An 18,826-nucleotide genomic window follows, 5' to 3' on the forward strand; every position below is an offset into this window, starting at 1 on the left:
AAAATTGTTAATTGAGGTATAAATATATAATAAAAACATTTTCAGGTAACCAAATTCTTAAAAAATTTTCTTCCCAGGGGAGGGTATAATTCAGTGATAGAGTGCATGCCTAGCATGCATGAAGTCCTGGGTTCAATTCCCAGTACCTCTGTTTAAAAAAAAGTTTTAAAGCAAATAAATAAACCTAAAATTACCTCCCCCCATTAAAAAAAAATATTTAAAAAAAGAAAAAAAAATTTTTAAATTTTCCTTCCAAACCTTCCTTTTCAAGAAACTTCTATGCTCCAGAAGATATTGGGGGTGAAAACAAAGAAGTATGAGATTCAAGAAACAAATGTTCCCACCTAGGAAAAGTGTGAGGAATTCCCAAGACAGTGTTGAAAAGGAAGTTTTAGAGCTGTGGAGAGGTCCTGGCTAGCCTCTGGTCTCAGTTAGAACAATCTCTGATTCTAGTCTGTAGGTAATGTCACTCATAAACTGGCACCCCTTGTCTCAGCCAGATTTTGAAGGGATTCCCTAGCTGACTTCATTTCCTGTTAGATGCAGACCCAAGAGGCATTTCCATGTCCTCTTACTCTCAACCCTAAACCTCTGTCTGTGTGCCCCTTCCCACAGGCCCCATGGCAAGCTCTCTGCTCTCAACACTCATCCATGCCTTTCAAGTCTGGAAAGCAGCTTGGGAAAGTTAAGCTCTAAGAGCCCCTCTCTTTCTATCTCGTAGAACATCAAGGAAGTATGGCCAAGCCCCAAGTTGGCTCAAGAGCATTACACAAGGTAAACTCTTCCTACGTCTTAAATAAGAGATTAGGGGACAGCCACACTGGTCCTCCCTCCCTCATGTTGCCTTCACTTTTCTAAATCACATTCTCCTCTCTTAAACTAAGTCCGAGGCTGGGGAAGAAGGGAGGTTGCCATACAATCATCTCATGTTTACCTTTCTTTCTTGCTGTCTCCTCCTACTCTCACTTGGGACCAGAAAATGGGCTTTTTGTGTGTTTTCTGTGTCGTATCTCGCTTCTGCCATTGAGTAGCAGCAAGCTTGGCTGCTTTTCTGTTATGGGTTGGGAAGTGTCTCTGTACTCCCGGAGAGCTCTGTGAAATGGGTCCTTTAAGCCCTTGATATTCCAATGAAGGAAATGAAGCAATCTGGACAATTTTCACTCTTGGCTTGCTCTCTCAACAGTAGTTGCTTCTTGGCTAGATGCCTCTTTCTCCAGCCATCCCACTGGTTGCTCAGTGAGCTCATAGGAAAAGTGGCCATGGTGACAGGGATAGAGGCTATGCATGGGCTCAACAACCTGAACTGCCTCTGACCAAGGTTGACCTGGCTACTGTTTTTTGTTAGTTCCTATCAACAGCCGACAAAACCTCCTACTCTTGATATGATCATATCTATGTCTATAATAAAGGGTACCAGCTCTTTAGTAGATCCAGGTTTTATAAATATTTTTTTCACATTCTGTGTCTTGCCTGTTAATTTTCTTAATGATGTCTTTTGGTAAGTAGTCAAAACTGTTCTTTTGATTAAATCTAAGCTATATCATCTTTTGTTTTATGGTTATTGTTTTTTCTGTCTTATCTGAGAAACCTTTGGCTACCCCTGGGTCACAAATATATTGTGGTATATTTCCTTCTAAAATTTGTATAATGTTAGCTTTAACATTTAAGTCTATGATCCATCTCAAATTAATTTTTGTGTATGGTGTTAGGTAAGGGTCAGAGTTTGTTGTTTTCATATGTATATCTACTTTTTCTAGTACCACTTGCTGAAAAGACTTATTTATCATCCATTGCTTTGGAGCCTTTGTCAAAAACCAAAAACCTGAATGAAAGTGTAAGTCAGTTTCTGAGTTCTCTATTCTGTCATATTGATCTAGTTGTTGATCCATATACCAGTACCACACTGTTCAAATATTGTACATTTATATTAAGTCTTGGAATCAGGCACTATAAGCTCTCCAGCTTTAGTCTCCTTTCTCATGACTGTGTTGGATATGCTGAGTTCTTGTATTTCCATAAACATTTTTAAATCAGCTTCTCAATTTTTATAAAAAAAAGCCTGCTGGGATTGATTGGGATTGATACTATCCTTAATGTCTTGCTGGTAGATGAAGAGTGCCTTAGTTTTCCTAAAAGGAATAATTGTTTAATTACTGAACATTATAGGATTTTGTTAAATTAGACTTCAGTGCTAATCCAGTACCTTCTCTACATTGCCATCCGTTCATTAGCTGAGGATATCCCTGCCAGTGTTGCCTCCTGTGTGTGGCCTAGACTGAAAAGATCAGTGTAATCCTAAAGCAATTCTTTATCCTCTGTACCTAACCAAAATTTTCATAGTTTTCATCTAAACAAACACCAGTAAAAACACTCCAAGGAGGAAACTGTAATAAATGTGCTAGAAACAAATGGTCCTAAATACAAAAAAAAAAGGAAAACCTTATTTCTGGTAACACATTTTATAATTTATTTCCATAGCTGTAAAAAGGCATCAAATTCTGAGACTTGCTTAAAGAGCTCTTAACAGAAAGGAAATCTGTTTAAGTCAATAGGTATTTTGTCTTTTGGCTGAACATAATACACAGATAATTTTGAAAATAAAGATGCATGTGGAGCATAATCTAAGAGACCAAAGATAAATAAACAATGTAGAATTTTTATGGCTAAAAAATGTTATCTATGGCAGCTGCTTGTGTAATCCATGGTCACTTTTTAGTGGAACTGGCTGCATATCCACCATTCCACCAAATCCTGTATTTAATTAGTGACTGCTTAGTTTTAGACACTGTATTAAGCCCTGGGATAAACTTACTAATAAAATGCTATCCATGCCTTAGATAATTTCACAGCTAGTAGGAAAGGAATATGTAACAACTAACTCTAATAATAAATTATGACAGTTATGTACAAAGTGTTCTAAGAACACTTGGAGAACAGTGAGTACTGCTGGAGAAGGTGTGTATATTTGCAGAGAGAAGACAAAGACAGCTTCACCAAAGAGGTGGTATTTGAAATCGGTCTAAAAGAATTGAGTAGGAGTGGCTAGTAAATCTGAAATCAGGAGAGAACAAATAATCCTTAAGTAGAATAAATTTTAGGATGCATTAAGTTCTCAGCTTCATCACTGACTTAGCTAATATTTTTAATTAAAGTGGCTTTTTAAAATATATATTCTGAATCTGTATCTTTTAGTATTAGGTTGAGTGGTGATCATTTTTATTGCCACTTATTATTCCTTCTCTTATACTTTTGGTTAGAGAACCAGAAATCCTTTCAGTGACAATGGAGGTACATAAACATTTTAACTCTCTGACAGTCCAAATTACTGCAAAATGTTTACTCCAGTTGGCCAACTGATAGCAGGGTGTATGAAACAGTTGCTGCACAACTCAGTAGGAATCAGTTGTATTGAAACACTATTCTCAGACGGCTCTGCTTCTCTAGTCATTCAGGGCATCTGAATGTTAGCAATTCCTTTATTTCTATCAGATCACCTAATTGCCTTTTTTTAAAATTGAAGTTTAGTCGATTTACAATGTTGTATTAATTTCTGGTGTACAGCATAGTAATTCAGTTATACACAAATATATGTATATATATATTCCTTTTCATATTTTTTTTCATTATAGGCTATTACAAGGTATTGAATATAGTTCCCTGTGCTATACAGTAGGACTTTGTTGTTTATCTATTTTATATATAGTAGTATAATAACATAATGCCATTTGAAGCAACATAGATGGACCTGGAAATCTTTATAGTAAGTGAAGTAAGCCAGAAAGAGAAAATACCATATGATATCACTTATATGTGGTATTTAAGAAAAGAATATAAATGAACTTATTTACAAAACAGAGACAGACTCACAGGCATAAAAAACAAAGTTATGGTTACCAGTGGGGAAAAGGGATGGGGAGGGGTAAATTGGGAGTTTAGGATTTGCAGGTACTAACTCCTAATTGCCTTTAATAAATGTAAAGAGTTATTCTACTTAGGATTTTATGAAAAATAATGTAAGAATATCTTGAAATGAACTAAATATACACTAAGTCTTGAAAAAAATATGTAAATTACTATTCAGTTACCTTAAGAATGACTATAAATACAGCCTGCTCTCAACAACGAGGTCCTTAGGAACCTTCACCCCTAATTCTCTGGTGAAACCCTTAAGCATATGTGGCCAAAGAAAATCTGTACAGAGATTGAAAGAGATTAAAAAGATTAAATCTTTTAAAAAATCATTCAGTCACTTCTTTCATTTCTCCATCTTCCAAATTTGTGTAGACTCTTGTCTGAATTGGAATAGCCATGTATCTCTTGTATAGGTGGGGTGTATTGGAGCTTTAAATACAATTGTCTAGTACCCTCAATTCCTATCAGGAATTGTTCATCATTCAGACTTTAAAACAGAGAATCAGCATCATTTGTTGCTTAGCAACATTTATCTCAGAGATATGGACAAATATAGAATTAAGATTGTCTCTTTTCTGTAAAAGCCTGACAGCAGCTTTTTTATTACCCAAGAATTTCTTTTGATTAGGTGCTCTGTATCTCTGTTTCCTCTGTTTGGTTCAACAGTGCCACGGCTAAGATTTCTCAAAATCTTTAAGATTTCCTAATCTTACTCTTTTCAGTAAAGATTACTTCCCACATTCTTATCATTTCAGCTTCAGAGAGAGGCTAGTGATATGGAGTGGTTGCTTAATGGATACACAATAAGATATTCACACTAGGGTGGAGCTTTTGAAGGGAAGAAAAGGGAGTCGGGGTCCCATTCTTTCCAGGAATTATCTTCAACAATGGAATGTTGTGATTGGATTGGCAATTTCTTCCTTGGAAAAGGTTCTGTGATAGGTTGTAAAACACTCTGGGAGATCATCAACTTTGGATGGTCACTTGGAGCCAGCATAGGACCCAAGGAAAAGGGATCAAAAGGCAAGCTGTGAACTAAACTTTAAGGGATAGATTTAAAAAAAAAAAAAAAAAAAAAAAAAAGAGAGAGGGGGTGGGGGATCTTTGAAGTTTATGACTTAATCCAGCCTCAGTCTTTATGGCAGGGATTTGGGAAGAAGCCCTAGCAAGGAATAATGTATACACACTTTGCTGAGGTGTAGCTAGTGTCATAGCTTAGCCATCTTTAGTGGCCAGCCATTTAACAAGGTACAGATGTAGGGCAGGATTGGAGCTTTCATGTCTGGTAAACCTCACCAACAAAGCCAATTAGTTCAATAGAGAAAGTGAAATTTAATACAGGATCTCAAAGAAATGATCCTTTGTTAGGTTTGTCTACATAAATTCTCTCTGCCTTCACCCACAACCCCTCCCCAGATCATTTTTATAAGCAATGAATACGCTGTCTGTATTCATTGTTGGTACTCTAAACATAGGAAATACTTCCTCAGAACAAGGTAAATGGCTCTCATCACTATCTTTTTTCACTAACACCGTTTTTTTTCTAATGATTTTGTAAATCTATTAGCATGTTTTGGAGCTGTCCTCATTATAGAGACAGACAAGATAAGTTACTAATTGATCTTTTCTGGAGATATAATCCAGTATAAATGAAGAAATTTTAAGATTCATAAATATAATGAGGATGCCTTACTTCCACATTTTAGTACTTAATATAAATTTTAGTGCTTAATACAATGTCTGTTGAACATGTGAATAATGAATGAAAAGAGCTTAGAGATTTAGACTTCATCAACAGGAACAAAAAGGCACAACGATGCTTTAAAAAAATAAACATTTTAAGCATATAGTTTCTAATCATTTTGCTAAAAGAGTGTTTTCTTGAATCCCAGAAGTTTCTACCAGTTTGATACTGATTTAGAAATGAAGAAATCTCTCTTCTGATGCCTATAGTTGCCTCACAGGAGTGTTTAGAAGTACTCTGACCAAAATCACAAGAATAGAATCCAGTCTTCCACTGGATATTTAAAGTTACTGAATACTAGTATTAGAATAATATTTTAGTAAATTCAAAGTCTCCTATCAACTGCTGACTGAACTAATTTATCACTTAAGGAAAAAAATATGTTTAACTTAATAAAAATTTACAAAGAATGCTGAGTCAAATTGTGGTGGGGGGAGGGGTGTTGAGAGGGATGTGAGCAGAATGAAGAGTAAGGACCAAGCCCTCCCAGGAAGTCAGTCACAGCTACTGTCATTTTCTTAACCCTGGAGTCAAAAATCAGATCAAAGCTGGAAAACATTCAAGGATGCAATTCCTTATCTTACAGAAAAGAAAGCTGAAAGGTAAAGTAATTTAAGAAGTTCTATTTTGTCTAGCATGGAAGGAAAAAGAACACAGCCTTGTGGTTTTTAATGACTAGACAATTGAGATAGAGTTTGAATTATTTGTATGTTAAGGCTTTTAGTTTAACTAATCAAAATGAAATAAGTGGGGAAAATATTATTTTAACTGATCCTCATAGTGTTATTCCACCACACTCTTCAGTTCTGAGGAAGGGGACATAGAAGCTTTGAATTTTATTCCTGTTGCTCAGTGACAGTGTTCAGAGAAATGTGACATTTTTGCCATCATTTTGGCAAACTTTGTTATTTTTGTATCGCCATCTGTCCCTAAACTAGATTATTAAAGATATTTTTAACTTCTTTTTTTTTTCAATGTAAGAACTAGGGGAAAAAATCACTGTAATGTTTCCCTACACTATACCTAGGAGTATGGAGGGGAATGGAGAAGAAAAGGGAATGAAAAGGGATATGCTTTAAATATTATGGTGAATTATAAGATAAGAATTAAAAATTTAACTTTTACAAAGTTAATGCTACTTAAAGGACATAGCACTCTTTAAAATTTTTCTGTCAAATCTTCAAAACTACATATAGAATGCCTGTGATTTGCCTCTATAAATATTGTACTATTTATTTTTTAACTGATACATGTAAGCTAATCTGATTTAGAAAAATACTTTTTTATGAATAATAATTATATAGTAATACCCTGCCACAAAAGCAATATATGTTCACAAGAGAACTTAGATTATAGATATTTATATTATATTACAGATAAAACCTAGAAAATATCATCTTTAACCTAGAAAAAATCATTTTTCCAGGATTTAAAAGTTAAGAAAAGGATAAGGAAAAAAATAAAATAAAAATCATATGCTGTGCCACCATTTAGAGATATTTGTCTTATAATGTAGTATAGATCTTTGCAGTTAAAAATGGTGTTCCTGAAAACTTGTATAAACTGTCAGCCATATGAGTGAGCCCCCCTTGGACAGTTCAGCCCAAATGAGCCCCCAGATGACTGTGAGCCCAGTCAACATGATGTAGTACATTAGAGCTTCCCAGCTGAGCCCAGTCAACCACAGAATAATGAGATATAATAAAAGTTGTTTTAAGCCATAAGCTTTAAGTTCCTCTGTTATGCAGTAGTAGATAACTGAAAAAGATAATAAAAACTGTTAGAAATAAAAATAAAAACTTATAAAATAAAAACTATTAAAAATAGGCTTTGATAATGTGAGAAAATGTGGATTTTAATATTAAAACAGATGCAAAAAGAGACAAGGTATAATTGGTATTGTTTAAAAATGAGTGGTCAAGATAATATAATTTAGCATTTCATTTATATACATAGGATCTTAGATAATAATGTTGCTTTTTCATAATTGTATGACTAGAAGGAAATACAGTATGTTACCAGTGTTTGAATAATTTATTTCCCTAAATCTCTGTACCTTTTAAAATTAGCAGGTAGTACTAGTTGTAAGAGAAAACACATTAACAACAGACAGAATAAATCTGGTAGAATGAAAAAAACAGCAGTATATATAATAATAGATCCCAGTTTGGAAAAGAAATTCAGAGTACTGAATTGTACAATGCTGTGAAATAATTTAGAAAAAAAAATTATTAGAAGATCAACCCATTTGTAAATAACATCAATTCTAATTTAGCTTTGCTATGGTATGCTACGATATGATTGTTTAGAAGGGGTTAATAAGTAAAGAAACATTGACTCTTAGTAGCAGATCATATTTATGGTTTTAATCCATGATCAAATGACTTCTGTTTTAAAGTTAAAATTATTTTTGAAGCCGATGTTTAAAATAAAAGTAGTTTGAAATATATTATTCCTCTGATATACTAATTAGAAGTTCCAAGAGATATATATCATATAAAATCATAGAGAGTAAGACATGAAAAGGAACTTTGTGCCTGTCTAGTTAACCTCTTAATTTAGAGAGAGTAATGTAAGCTAAGAAATTGATTAGATCCGTAATACAAGTTGGAAACAGCTAAGAGGGTAGCAGAGAGATTAAACTTGAGAATCCAAGTTGGATCATGGAATATTATCCAAGCTTCCTGAGATCTGGAAGTGGTGGTTTTGTTTGGCTGGGGTGCAGGGAGTGGGGTTGGATAGGGACCAGATGTGGATAATCCCACCAAGGAGGAATTTCACTTAGAGGCAGAGTAAAGCACTGAGAAATAGCACTATGTATAGTTTTACTTATAGACGGTCATAATTTGGAAAACCAATTTATCTAAACTTGGAGGAAAATGTTGAACATTGCATTAGGTTATACAATATGCCCAAATTAGATAAGGGACATCTTAGGGTGTGAGAACTGAAGTATTTTCCACAAAATGCCATATTATCTTCCTGAACACTCCAAGGATTTTTTTTTAGCATTAAAATAAAATTCAGTCGTTCTTTATTGTAAGCCAACCCTTGGACAAGGCACAATATTCTGACCCTCAACAACAACCTCTGCTCAAGAAGACAAATAGTATTTCATTTATTTAGTCAAGTACTTTTTACTGAGCACATTTGTATTCCAATCACTTTAGTAGATTCTAGGATATGCTAGTAAATAAAACAATCCCTACTTGCATGGGACTTACACTAATAAGAGGGGAGAAGATAAGCATACAAAAAATAAAGTATTAGATAGTCGTAGGTGCTATAAACCAAAGTAAGGTGAGGTAATGGGACTATTTTATATAGAATGATTTGGGAAAACATTTTGAAATGCTTATTTTTAAGCAAAAGCCCAAATGAAGTGAGAAACATATAAATAACACATACATAAATGTCTATTTGTGTATTTATTTATATTGAGGTGCAAGCTCCATGAAGGATATAAACATCATATCTCCATTTATTTCACTTACAATTATTTCCAAAGATCTAGTCACCCTCAGTAACTTGCTCTAGTGCCAGTCCTCTTTCAACAGAGAAAATCTTACCGTGTAAGTTAGCAGATTTTTCATGTAAGATGAATTAAATTTTTTGCATCTATAAATTGATATATACCTCACTTAATGAAATATTTATATCATTTCCTAGTTACTTACTAACATATTTTAATTATAAATTAATATATTCTTTCTGACATAAAAATCAGACAACTAGAAGTGCTACCACTGAGAAAAATTCACCCAGCTCCATGAAATAGTATTTACAGGTATATCATAATTTTATAAATGATACAAAAAGAAAATGTTTTATGATAGGAATGATTACTTTAAGTTTCCATGTTTCCTTTTATTTTATTTTTGACTTGGAAAATAATAATAGTAGTATTAGAATAATTTAAAATTTTCCAAATAAAAATAGCATATCCATACTACTTTCCCATGGAAGGTACTTAAGACTGAAAAAGGAAACACCATAAGGTTTGCATGTTTCTTTAAATATTTTCTAAGAAATTAGATGATTTTTTGCCAATGCATCTTATTCTATATCGCAATTAAGTGTACATTTAGAAACCTCAAACCATAAACTGTGATATGTCCTCCATTTATGTGTTGTCCATTAGCTTTCAATCCATATTTACTTTGTATTAATTTTTTTTCTCTAGGCTTCTTTTGAGACTCCTCTCTACATTTTGTTGGGGGTTTTTTGAGTCATTTTTCCAGTTGATTTTTTTCTTAATTAACACATAATTAAAGTAAATATTTTCAAGTGTTTCTAAAGGCAAGTATACTTTAGTGAAACCTAAACAAGCAGTGAGTTACAGTGTTTTCATCAGGATAAAAAAAATTCAGTTTCATGAGGCAGTTCTCCAAAACAATTGTGTCCTATCATATTTTATGAAGAATTATTCTAAAAATTCTCAAATAGTAGGCCAAGAAAATGTCAAAACAAATTTTAACTTTGACCATACGTGTAAACTATTCAAATCTGTATGAATCAACCTAAGTGTGCCAAAGAACTTTCAAATGCTGGAAAATGATATTTTCTAATTTTACTTTTTTTCTTAATAGTTTACAGAAGATGCTTTTTCAGCTGAACTTTTTTCTCTTATTTATGTAAGAAAGTGAGATTCTTGTCACTTGGCTTTTTTTTTTTCTTTCCAGACATAAGTGACTGTTCATTAATTTTATACTGTGTAAAAGAGATGCGGTGTATTTGAATAATAACATTTGGGGGCTAAAAATGTACTCAAAATATGAGAAAATTCAATCCAGGTAACTTCACTGGTGCAGCTCTGCTGGTTAGAAAGTGATACAAACTTGGAAGGGAGTGCTCTTAACTCCTAGATCTGTTTTTTTCCATTCTAGTGTATCAGAGGAATTAGGAAACTAGACTGAGGAAATGAAATCATCATGTTCATCAAACTTTTGCTGAGGACTCAGTGCCAGTTCTTGATCTCACAGCATAATTTTTAGTACATCATTTAATCCTCACAAGCACTCCATAAGGTAGATTGCCATCATTATTCCAATCTTGTGAAGGAGATTTCTTCAGCTTCAGGAGATTAAATTCCCAGGTCCTAGGGGGCAGAACTAAGTGACCCCTTTGCCTAGAAGTTTGCATGTCAGAACTCTAGTGAGAATAATTAACAACAAATTCTTCTCCCTCTTGTCCCATTTTTTAGTTTGTTGTCTTTGAATTATACATATATATATATATATATATATTTTTTTTTCTTCTTAAATCCAAGATGGCTGATTTTATCATGTAAATCCTACTTAGTTTTAGCATTTGCTCCTTTGTTTCCTTTCTGATTCCCAAAGTTTTGGGCGTCAGAATTTAATTTTTTATGTTTGATTGCTTTAGATGATTTTTGTTTTGTTAAGAAAACTGGCTCATCCAGTAAACTCTTATCCAACATACTTAAAAATTTCGTCTTTAGTATTCAGGACCCTGTAGAGGACTAGTGAACAAGTCTAAGTTTCAACATCGCTAAAACCCTTTTTCTTTTACCTTACTTGACTCCAAAAATCCTAGAGATATGCTACTAACTGGATGTAATTTTTTTTCTGGTTTTATTTAGAAATAATTGACATATATCACTATATAATTTAAGGTGGATAGCATGATAGTTTGATTTACATATATTGTGAAATGATTTCTACAGTAGGTTCAGCTAACATCCACCTTCATATGTATATTATATATATACACAATAAAAATAAAAGAAAAAAGGAAAAAAATTCTCCTTGTGATGAGAACTCTTAGGATTTACTCACTTAATAACTTTATGATATACCATATAGAAATGATAGCTATAGTCATCGTGTTGCACGTTATATCTCTATTATTATTTACCTTATAACTGAAAGTTTGTGCTTTTGACTACCTTCCTCTAATTCCCCCTCCCCTCACCCTCCACCTCTGGTAACCAGAAGTTTGAGCTCTTTTTCTGTGAGTTTGGGATTCTTTTGTTTTTGTCTTTGTTTTTTTTTTTTAGATTCCACACCTAAGACTATATAGTATTTGTCCTCTGTCAGACTTATTTCTCTTAGCATAATGATGTCAAGGTCTATCTATATTGTTGCAGTCATTTTATATAGCTGAATAATATTCCTTTGCATACAATATATAGCACAATTTCTTCATTCATTCATCAGTGGACACTTAGGTTGTTTCCATGTGTTGGCTATTGTAAATAATGCTATCAACATGGGAGTGTAGATATCTTTTAAGCTAGTGAGTCTTTTTTATCTTTGGATATGTTCCCAAAAGTGGAATTGCTGAATCATATGATAGTTCTATATTTTATTTTTTGAGGATACTCCATAATGTTTTCCATAGTGGCTGCACCAACTTACAATCTCACCAACAGTGCACGAGGGTTCCCTTTTCTCACAACTGTGCCATCATTTGTTGTTGCTTGTCTTTTGGATGATGGCCAGTCTAACAGGCATGAAATGATATCTTTTTATGGTTTTAATTTGTATTTCCCTGATGACTAGTGATGTTGAGCATCTTTACATGTACCTATTGGCCCTTTGTATATTTTCTTTGGAGAAGTGTCTATTCAGGTCCTTTGCCCATTTTTTAATTATTTGGTTTTTTGCTATTAAGTTGTATGAATTCTTTATATATTTTTGCTGTTAATGTCTTTTCAGATAAATGATTTACAAATATTTTTCTCCATTCCATAGGTTGTCTTTTCACTTTGTTGATGGTTGTTTTTTTCATTTGTTTGTTTTTGTTGTGCTGAAGCATTTTAATTTGATGTAGCCCCAGTTGTTTATTTTGTAATTTTGTTGCTTGTGCTTTATTTGTCATATCCAAAAAATCATTACCAAGACCCATGTAAGTAACTTTATTCCTATGTTTTCTTCTAGGAGTTTCATGGTTTTAGATCTTACATTTCAGTCTTTAACTCATTTTTAGTTAACTTTTGTGATTTTGTAATTTCATTTATCTCACATATAACAAGTACAAATTTAACTAAAGCACACTTAGGAACATTTACCAAACAATAATTTTGCGAAATAAAGATATAAATTATTTTTAAAACATCTGAAATACCAACCCATGTTCTAAATATTTTAAAGTAGAGCTTTAATGCTGCCTACCAATCCAATAAATTCCCCAGATCACATTTCTTTCTCTCCTAATCTTTTTCTTTTCTAACTTTTAGAGAGAATAGGCTATACTCACTCCTTCTAATACATCTTTATTTTCTCTTACTGTTTATCAACTGCTATCTAGCTTCAACTTCTGACACACTGAAATTTTGGTCATCACCAGCAACCTCTGACAGTCAGATCCAGAGGAAGCATTTCTATTGGTGTCTTTTACCTCCTCTCTTCTGTTCTCTATCATTGCTAAGCACCCTAGTCCTTGAAAGGCACCATCTCTTAAAGTTTGTTATATAATTGTTTCCTGGATTTTCTTGTACATAGCTCTCTTGTCTCCTTTGTGGTCTTCCCATATTTTACTTAATAAACATCAGTCTTTCACATAACAGCATCCTAAGCTTTTATTATTTCTCCTTTTTTACATTGTCCTTGTGATAAGTCATCCATATCCACACATTATATTAATGTTTCTATGCTAATAACATCCAAATGTGTATTTTTTACCCAGACCTAATTGTTGAGCTACAAATGACTAGTGGAACTCTCCACTTAGAAAATCTTCAAACCAGAACTTTCCTCTTCTTCCAAATCTTCTCTTCTTCTGAATATAACTTGATGAATGATATCTATATCTATCTACTCTTTAACCAAAATACTTGGGAATTTTCTTTGTACATGTATTCAACACATTCAAACAAGTTTTTATGTTTTTTAAATTCTCCCTTTTTAATCTTTTCCAATTGTTCCACACTCTTCATTACCTCTAAGACTGCCTTAATTCAGAATAATGAATTTGAAATACACTTTCAAGTAGGAAAAAAAATATGAAAATAAAATGGCATACAGAAGCTCTTTTGTAACAGATACAAGCCCATTTATTCTGATCTAGCAGGAGTGGAAAAAAATTCAAAGTGTTGCTCAATATATATCCCTTTTACCTCCTGTTGAGACTTCTGTGATATCTCTGTATCCTGCAGGGCTTAGCAGAAATACCTTTAAAATGCTGTGTTCATTTTACTACATGAAAGAAGCTAGATTCAAGAAAGGCTACAACTGTTTGACTCCATTATATGGCATTCTCAAAAAGAAAAACTGTAGGAATAGGCAACAGATCATTAGCTGAACGAATAAAGGAAATGACCATACAGGAGGCATACAATAGAATTTTGAGAGTGATGGAACTGCTCAGTATGGTACTGTTTTGTGGATAAGTTTTCTCACCGTCAGAAAAAGAACTGACAAATAAACAAGAAGTAGTAAGACTAGAATGAACCTTGTAGTGCTGGACTGGAGTTGGAAATAAAGGCATAAACTCATGTTTATTTTAATAATAGATAAATACAGAACTATAGATATGTGTGCATAGGTAGTTAGTATCCAAACACATATTTCCTAGATTTGTCTGCTGAGAAGGCCTAGTAACAATCATGGTAACAATAAATTCACCCAATACGTAGATCTTGGTTTCTAAATACACTTCTCCAATTAAAGGGATTTGGGCTCCTTGGAGAAATGGTTGATAGTAGGGCTCATCAGGGAAAATTGCAAAATAAGTCTAAAGCACTGTATAATACTAGAAAGTAAGGAAATGCTCAAAAAAAAAAAAAAAGAGAGAGAGAGAAAAGGATGCAGAGATGGAGTCATATCAAAAAGACAAAAGAGCCTATCTGAAAGAGTTCCCAATGGCCAATGCTACAATTTGAACAAAATAAATAACAATATTATTGGATTATAGCATCCTTCCCCCAAGAATATATGAGTCTACACTGATTTAAGTGAATGACTGAATAAATGGAGATGAGGGAAGAGATAAATCTTCCTTACAGAAGAATTCCAAATAATAGATGAAGAAGAAATGAGGGAAATAGGAAATTACCTTTAGAACATCACAGTAACACTTGCTATACACAAGATCCACTGATGAATGCTACATGTATTTAGTGGGCAAAATTTTAAGGAGAAACAGGATATTTACATAATCTCAAATGAACAGGGGATGTTATGGAAGTTTTCAGAACTCTGAATGGGTTCCCTAAGTATGTTTTCCAAGATGCAATCGAATCTGTGTTATTTTTCGTTGCATTTAGCTTTATATCTTTAGTTCCTTGATTGTAACTTGCACTACATAGACCACTGGATATTCATGTTTCCTGCACAATAGTGAAAAATCAAAATAACAGAAATGCATAATAATAGAGTTTCATTATGTTATATTTATATATTGAAATGTACAGCCATTAAAAAGCATTTTTTGTCAGAAGTAATGATACTGGGAAGTGATCATGATAAAATAATAAGTATGTAAAAGCAAACATACAAACTGTATATGTACTATGAATACAATTTTATCATTTAAAATATGTATATAAACAAATGCATAGAAAAAAGACTAGAAAGAAATATAACAACAAGTTAATAGTGTTTATCTTGAATGGTAGAATTGCAGGTGATTTTTCTCTACTTTTGTATACTTTCCTCCAATGAACATGTGTTTAATTACAAGAAAAAATTAACAGTAAAACGAAAGCGACTTCCATGGATGACATTGTCCAAATCCTTCCTGATGTGGATCTGTATTAGGCTGCTCCAGCTACCAAACAATCCTGGCACTGGGAGTGGGTCCCAAAGGGCCAAAACAGATGTGAGCCATCCTACCAGAGACAGTCTAGAGTGGAGAGTTTCAAGGGGATAAATATGTGTCAAAAAACGATTAAGGAGAAATAATAACCAAAAATCAGGGAGACAATGAAGACCTAAATCCAAAAGGTAAAACATGTACCTTCAAGTAAGAGCCAAGACCAAAAGTCACAGCCAGATTGAAAAAAACAGATGAGAATAGGAGCAGAAGAAGGTGAAGTAGGAATTGATGGGGCCCTTAATGATTGCCATGAATACCCAAAATGTCCCTGGGGTTTCAATTTCACTTGGGTTACTTGTTCTCAGGAGTTCAGGCTGACTTAATTGCAGAGTATTAAGGTAGCAAGGAAAGAGAAAAAACTGATTTCAAAATATCCAACTTCATTATACAGTGTTTAATGTACTTTTGAGAAACACCCATATTTTCTGTCTTTTTCTTTCTGTCATGTTCTCATCTGTCAAAATTCTTGATGGTCTAGCTCAAGTTCCACCTCCCCTCCAAAATCTTCTTTGGTCCCCCATTTGGATGTCTTAAAAATCCTGCAGATTTTCTTTGTACTGTTTGTAAAGAATACAAGTTTGTCAGCACAACGGAATAGAAAACTGGCCTTTTGGGTTTGAAAATTTACAGAAGCCTGGTTTGACATATATTATACTGTTTTATGTGACACATTGTGTGTAACTTTCAGTGAACTAGCTAAATGATAAAGTGCTACAAACATACACTTATTTATTAAGAGAAAATGATAAGGAAGGTTGTCATCCACTGCAAATATACTCCTTTTGGAAGCTATATTTTATCTTAGTAGCTAATACTTTCACATACCTGCTATGTACTTTTCTGCTTGCTTTTGAGTCATAAATTATTCTTTAAAAGCTGGCCTACTTCCCACTGTCAAAGTTTACACATTAAATTATAATCTAGAACATTTCCTGTACCTCTCCTGTTAAGATTTAATTTAGGCCTCCAAGCCACTGTCATTTTCCAGTTAATCATGTAACAGTACTGCTGTTGAGATTAGGGCAGGAGGGAAGTGGGATAGACTATCATAATTCCGTTTTTTAAAAACAGAGATAACAACAAATTATTGTCATTGTTGCTTTTTCTCACATTGTACAGATTTTTAGATTAATGGAATGACTTTGATATATCTGATTCCTAAATTTTTTTTCTTCCTAAGATGTAATAGTCTTTTTATTAGACTATTGCTATTTCTTATTATATTTTCTCTAATAATCTATAAATCAACTTTCTTCTTTTATTGACTTGACCTTACTTGAACTCTCCATTTGGAGCCCCAGGGATACCTTAAACTCAAAGAACGGTATTATGTTAGTCACCCCGTTTTGCCACTTCTGTAAAGGTTCTCTTTTAGCATCTGGGAATCATTCTAGTTCTCTCTCCCTCATCTCTCATATCCAACCAACCACTAATTCTCATGGCACACGAAAAGTAATTACAAATAGGATACAAATTGCTGGGATTTTAGGTGGGCAGTAACGTATTACCCCTTTTTGATTTGTCCAGTGCAGAGCAAATTGAGAAATAGGGTGTCATAAAGTGGAGATTATAGTGTTGTCTTTTTTGTATACCTAGTAGTATGTACTATCAATCTCCTATTCCTGTCTTGTCCCTCCTCCCTTCCCTCCCCACTGGTAACAATTAGTTTGTTCTCTGTATCTGTAAGTCTGTTTCTGATTTGTTATATTTATTCATTTGCTTTATTTTTTAGATTCCACATATAAAAGATACATACAGTATTTGTCTTTTTCTGTCTTACTTACTTCACTAAGAATAATACCTTCTAAGTCCATCCATTATTATTATAAATGGTAAAATTGTATTCTTTTTTTGTTTGGCTGAGTAATATTCTAATCTATGTATATACCACATCTTCTTTATCCATTCATCTGTTGATGGACACTGAGGTTGCTTCCATATCTTGGCTATTGTAAGCAATGCTCCTATGAACATTGGGGTGCTTGTTTCTTTTCAAATTATTGTTTCATTTTCTTTGGATATATACGCAGGAGTGGAATTGCTGGAATTATAAGATAGTTCTAATTGCATTTTTTTGAGGACACTTCACACTGTTTTCCATAATGGCTATACCACATTAAATATTAATTGCTGCTAAACTTTTGAGGTTGCCTGAGAGCTAAACCGACTGACTAGAATGTTGTGGTAGCCCTTGGCTCCTCTCACATCTCTTGTCTATGTCTGAGGAAAGTTCTTCTGTGGGTAAATTTGGTGTTGAAAATCTAACTTAAGCTTTCTGCTTCCCGCTGACCTGGTAGAGAAAGAAGAAAAGAAATTCAAATTGTTAGTGATAGCAGATGATGGGTGTAACATATGGACCAGTGACTTTCAACCATAATGGAATCTGCTCTCTTCACAGGAAGATGTGGTTAAGGGGTGGGGCAAGAGGCCAGGAGTTTATTTTAGTGAAGTCCATCCATTGGAAATAGGAGAAATGGAAAATACATGTACTCCTCCTCAAACAAGAGACAGGAGGAGAAGAGGGAGAGTTTGGAGTCATGGAAAGCAAGAAAAGGTAGTGTTTCAGGAAGAAACCAGTTAATCACTATTCAGATGTCAAGCTTGCACCTGATACTCTATGCCTGGAATTCTTTAAGCTCGTGGTCTATCTAACAAGCTCATTTTTCTCCTTCAAGACCCAGGCAAGTGAGATCTCTGTGAGACCTTCGCTGGTTTATGTAGGCAGAAGGCAGGTAGTTCTGCATTGCCTATATTTGCATTGCAATTGGCATTTGACTTTTAGAATTTACCATAGGTCAAAGTAATCCTTTATACCTCTTTTTTTCCCCACCAGAGTAAGAACTCTTTGAAAGTACAGATCGTATGCTGCATTATAAATAACCAGTACATTTTTGCTTTAGGATGTTTATTACTTCATGAATATCAAAAATAAAATAAATATTTAGATTGGAAATAACCTAATATCTATTATATGAGCAGATGTAATGAATTACAATTATTTGTTATATTAAGTAATATAATATAATTGTAATTATATTAATTAATATATTAAATCATGTAATGAATACAATTTAGTAAATTATGTTAATCAAAGGATATTCAGTAACATAAGAAAAAAATCCCTGACATCATAGGTGAGAAAAAAGAAAGTTGAAAAATAATTTATAAAAATTATATATCAATATTTTAAATGTATATACACATATTTATATGTAAACACATATCATTTTTAATTAAAAGCATACCAAAATGTTAGCCATGTTTTTCTGTGGGTTATTTTACATATTCTTCTTTATACTCTTCAATTTTTCCAAATAATAAATACTAGAAAAAATATTATTGTAAAACAAAATAATTATGTAAATGATGGTTCGTTGACTTCTTCTCTCT

General features: G+C 33.3%; 1 long non-coding RNA gene across 1 annotated transcript in view; it reads left to right on the forward strand.

The window, feature by feature from the left end:
• Positions 1-628: 628 nt before the first annotated feature.
• The window catches only part of LOC116156446 (uncharacterized), a 159,745-nt gene continuing 141,547 nt past the window's right edge, over positions 629-18,826 (forward strand). The window contains exon 1 of the long non-coding RNA XR_004140259.2: positions 629-774. This is a non-coding gene — a long non-coding RNA (uncharacterized LOC116156446). The remainder of the gene's footprint in view (positions 775-18,826) is intronic.

Source organism: Camelus dromedarius, chromosome 11, assembly GCF_036321535.1.
Source record: "Camelus dromedarius isolate mCamDro1 chromosome 11, mCamDro1.pat, whole genome shotgun sequence".
Lineage (NCBI taxonomy): Eukaryota > Metazoa > Chordata > Mammalia > Artiodactyla > Camelidae > Camelus > Camelus dromedarius.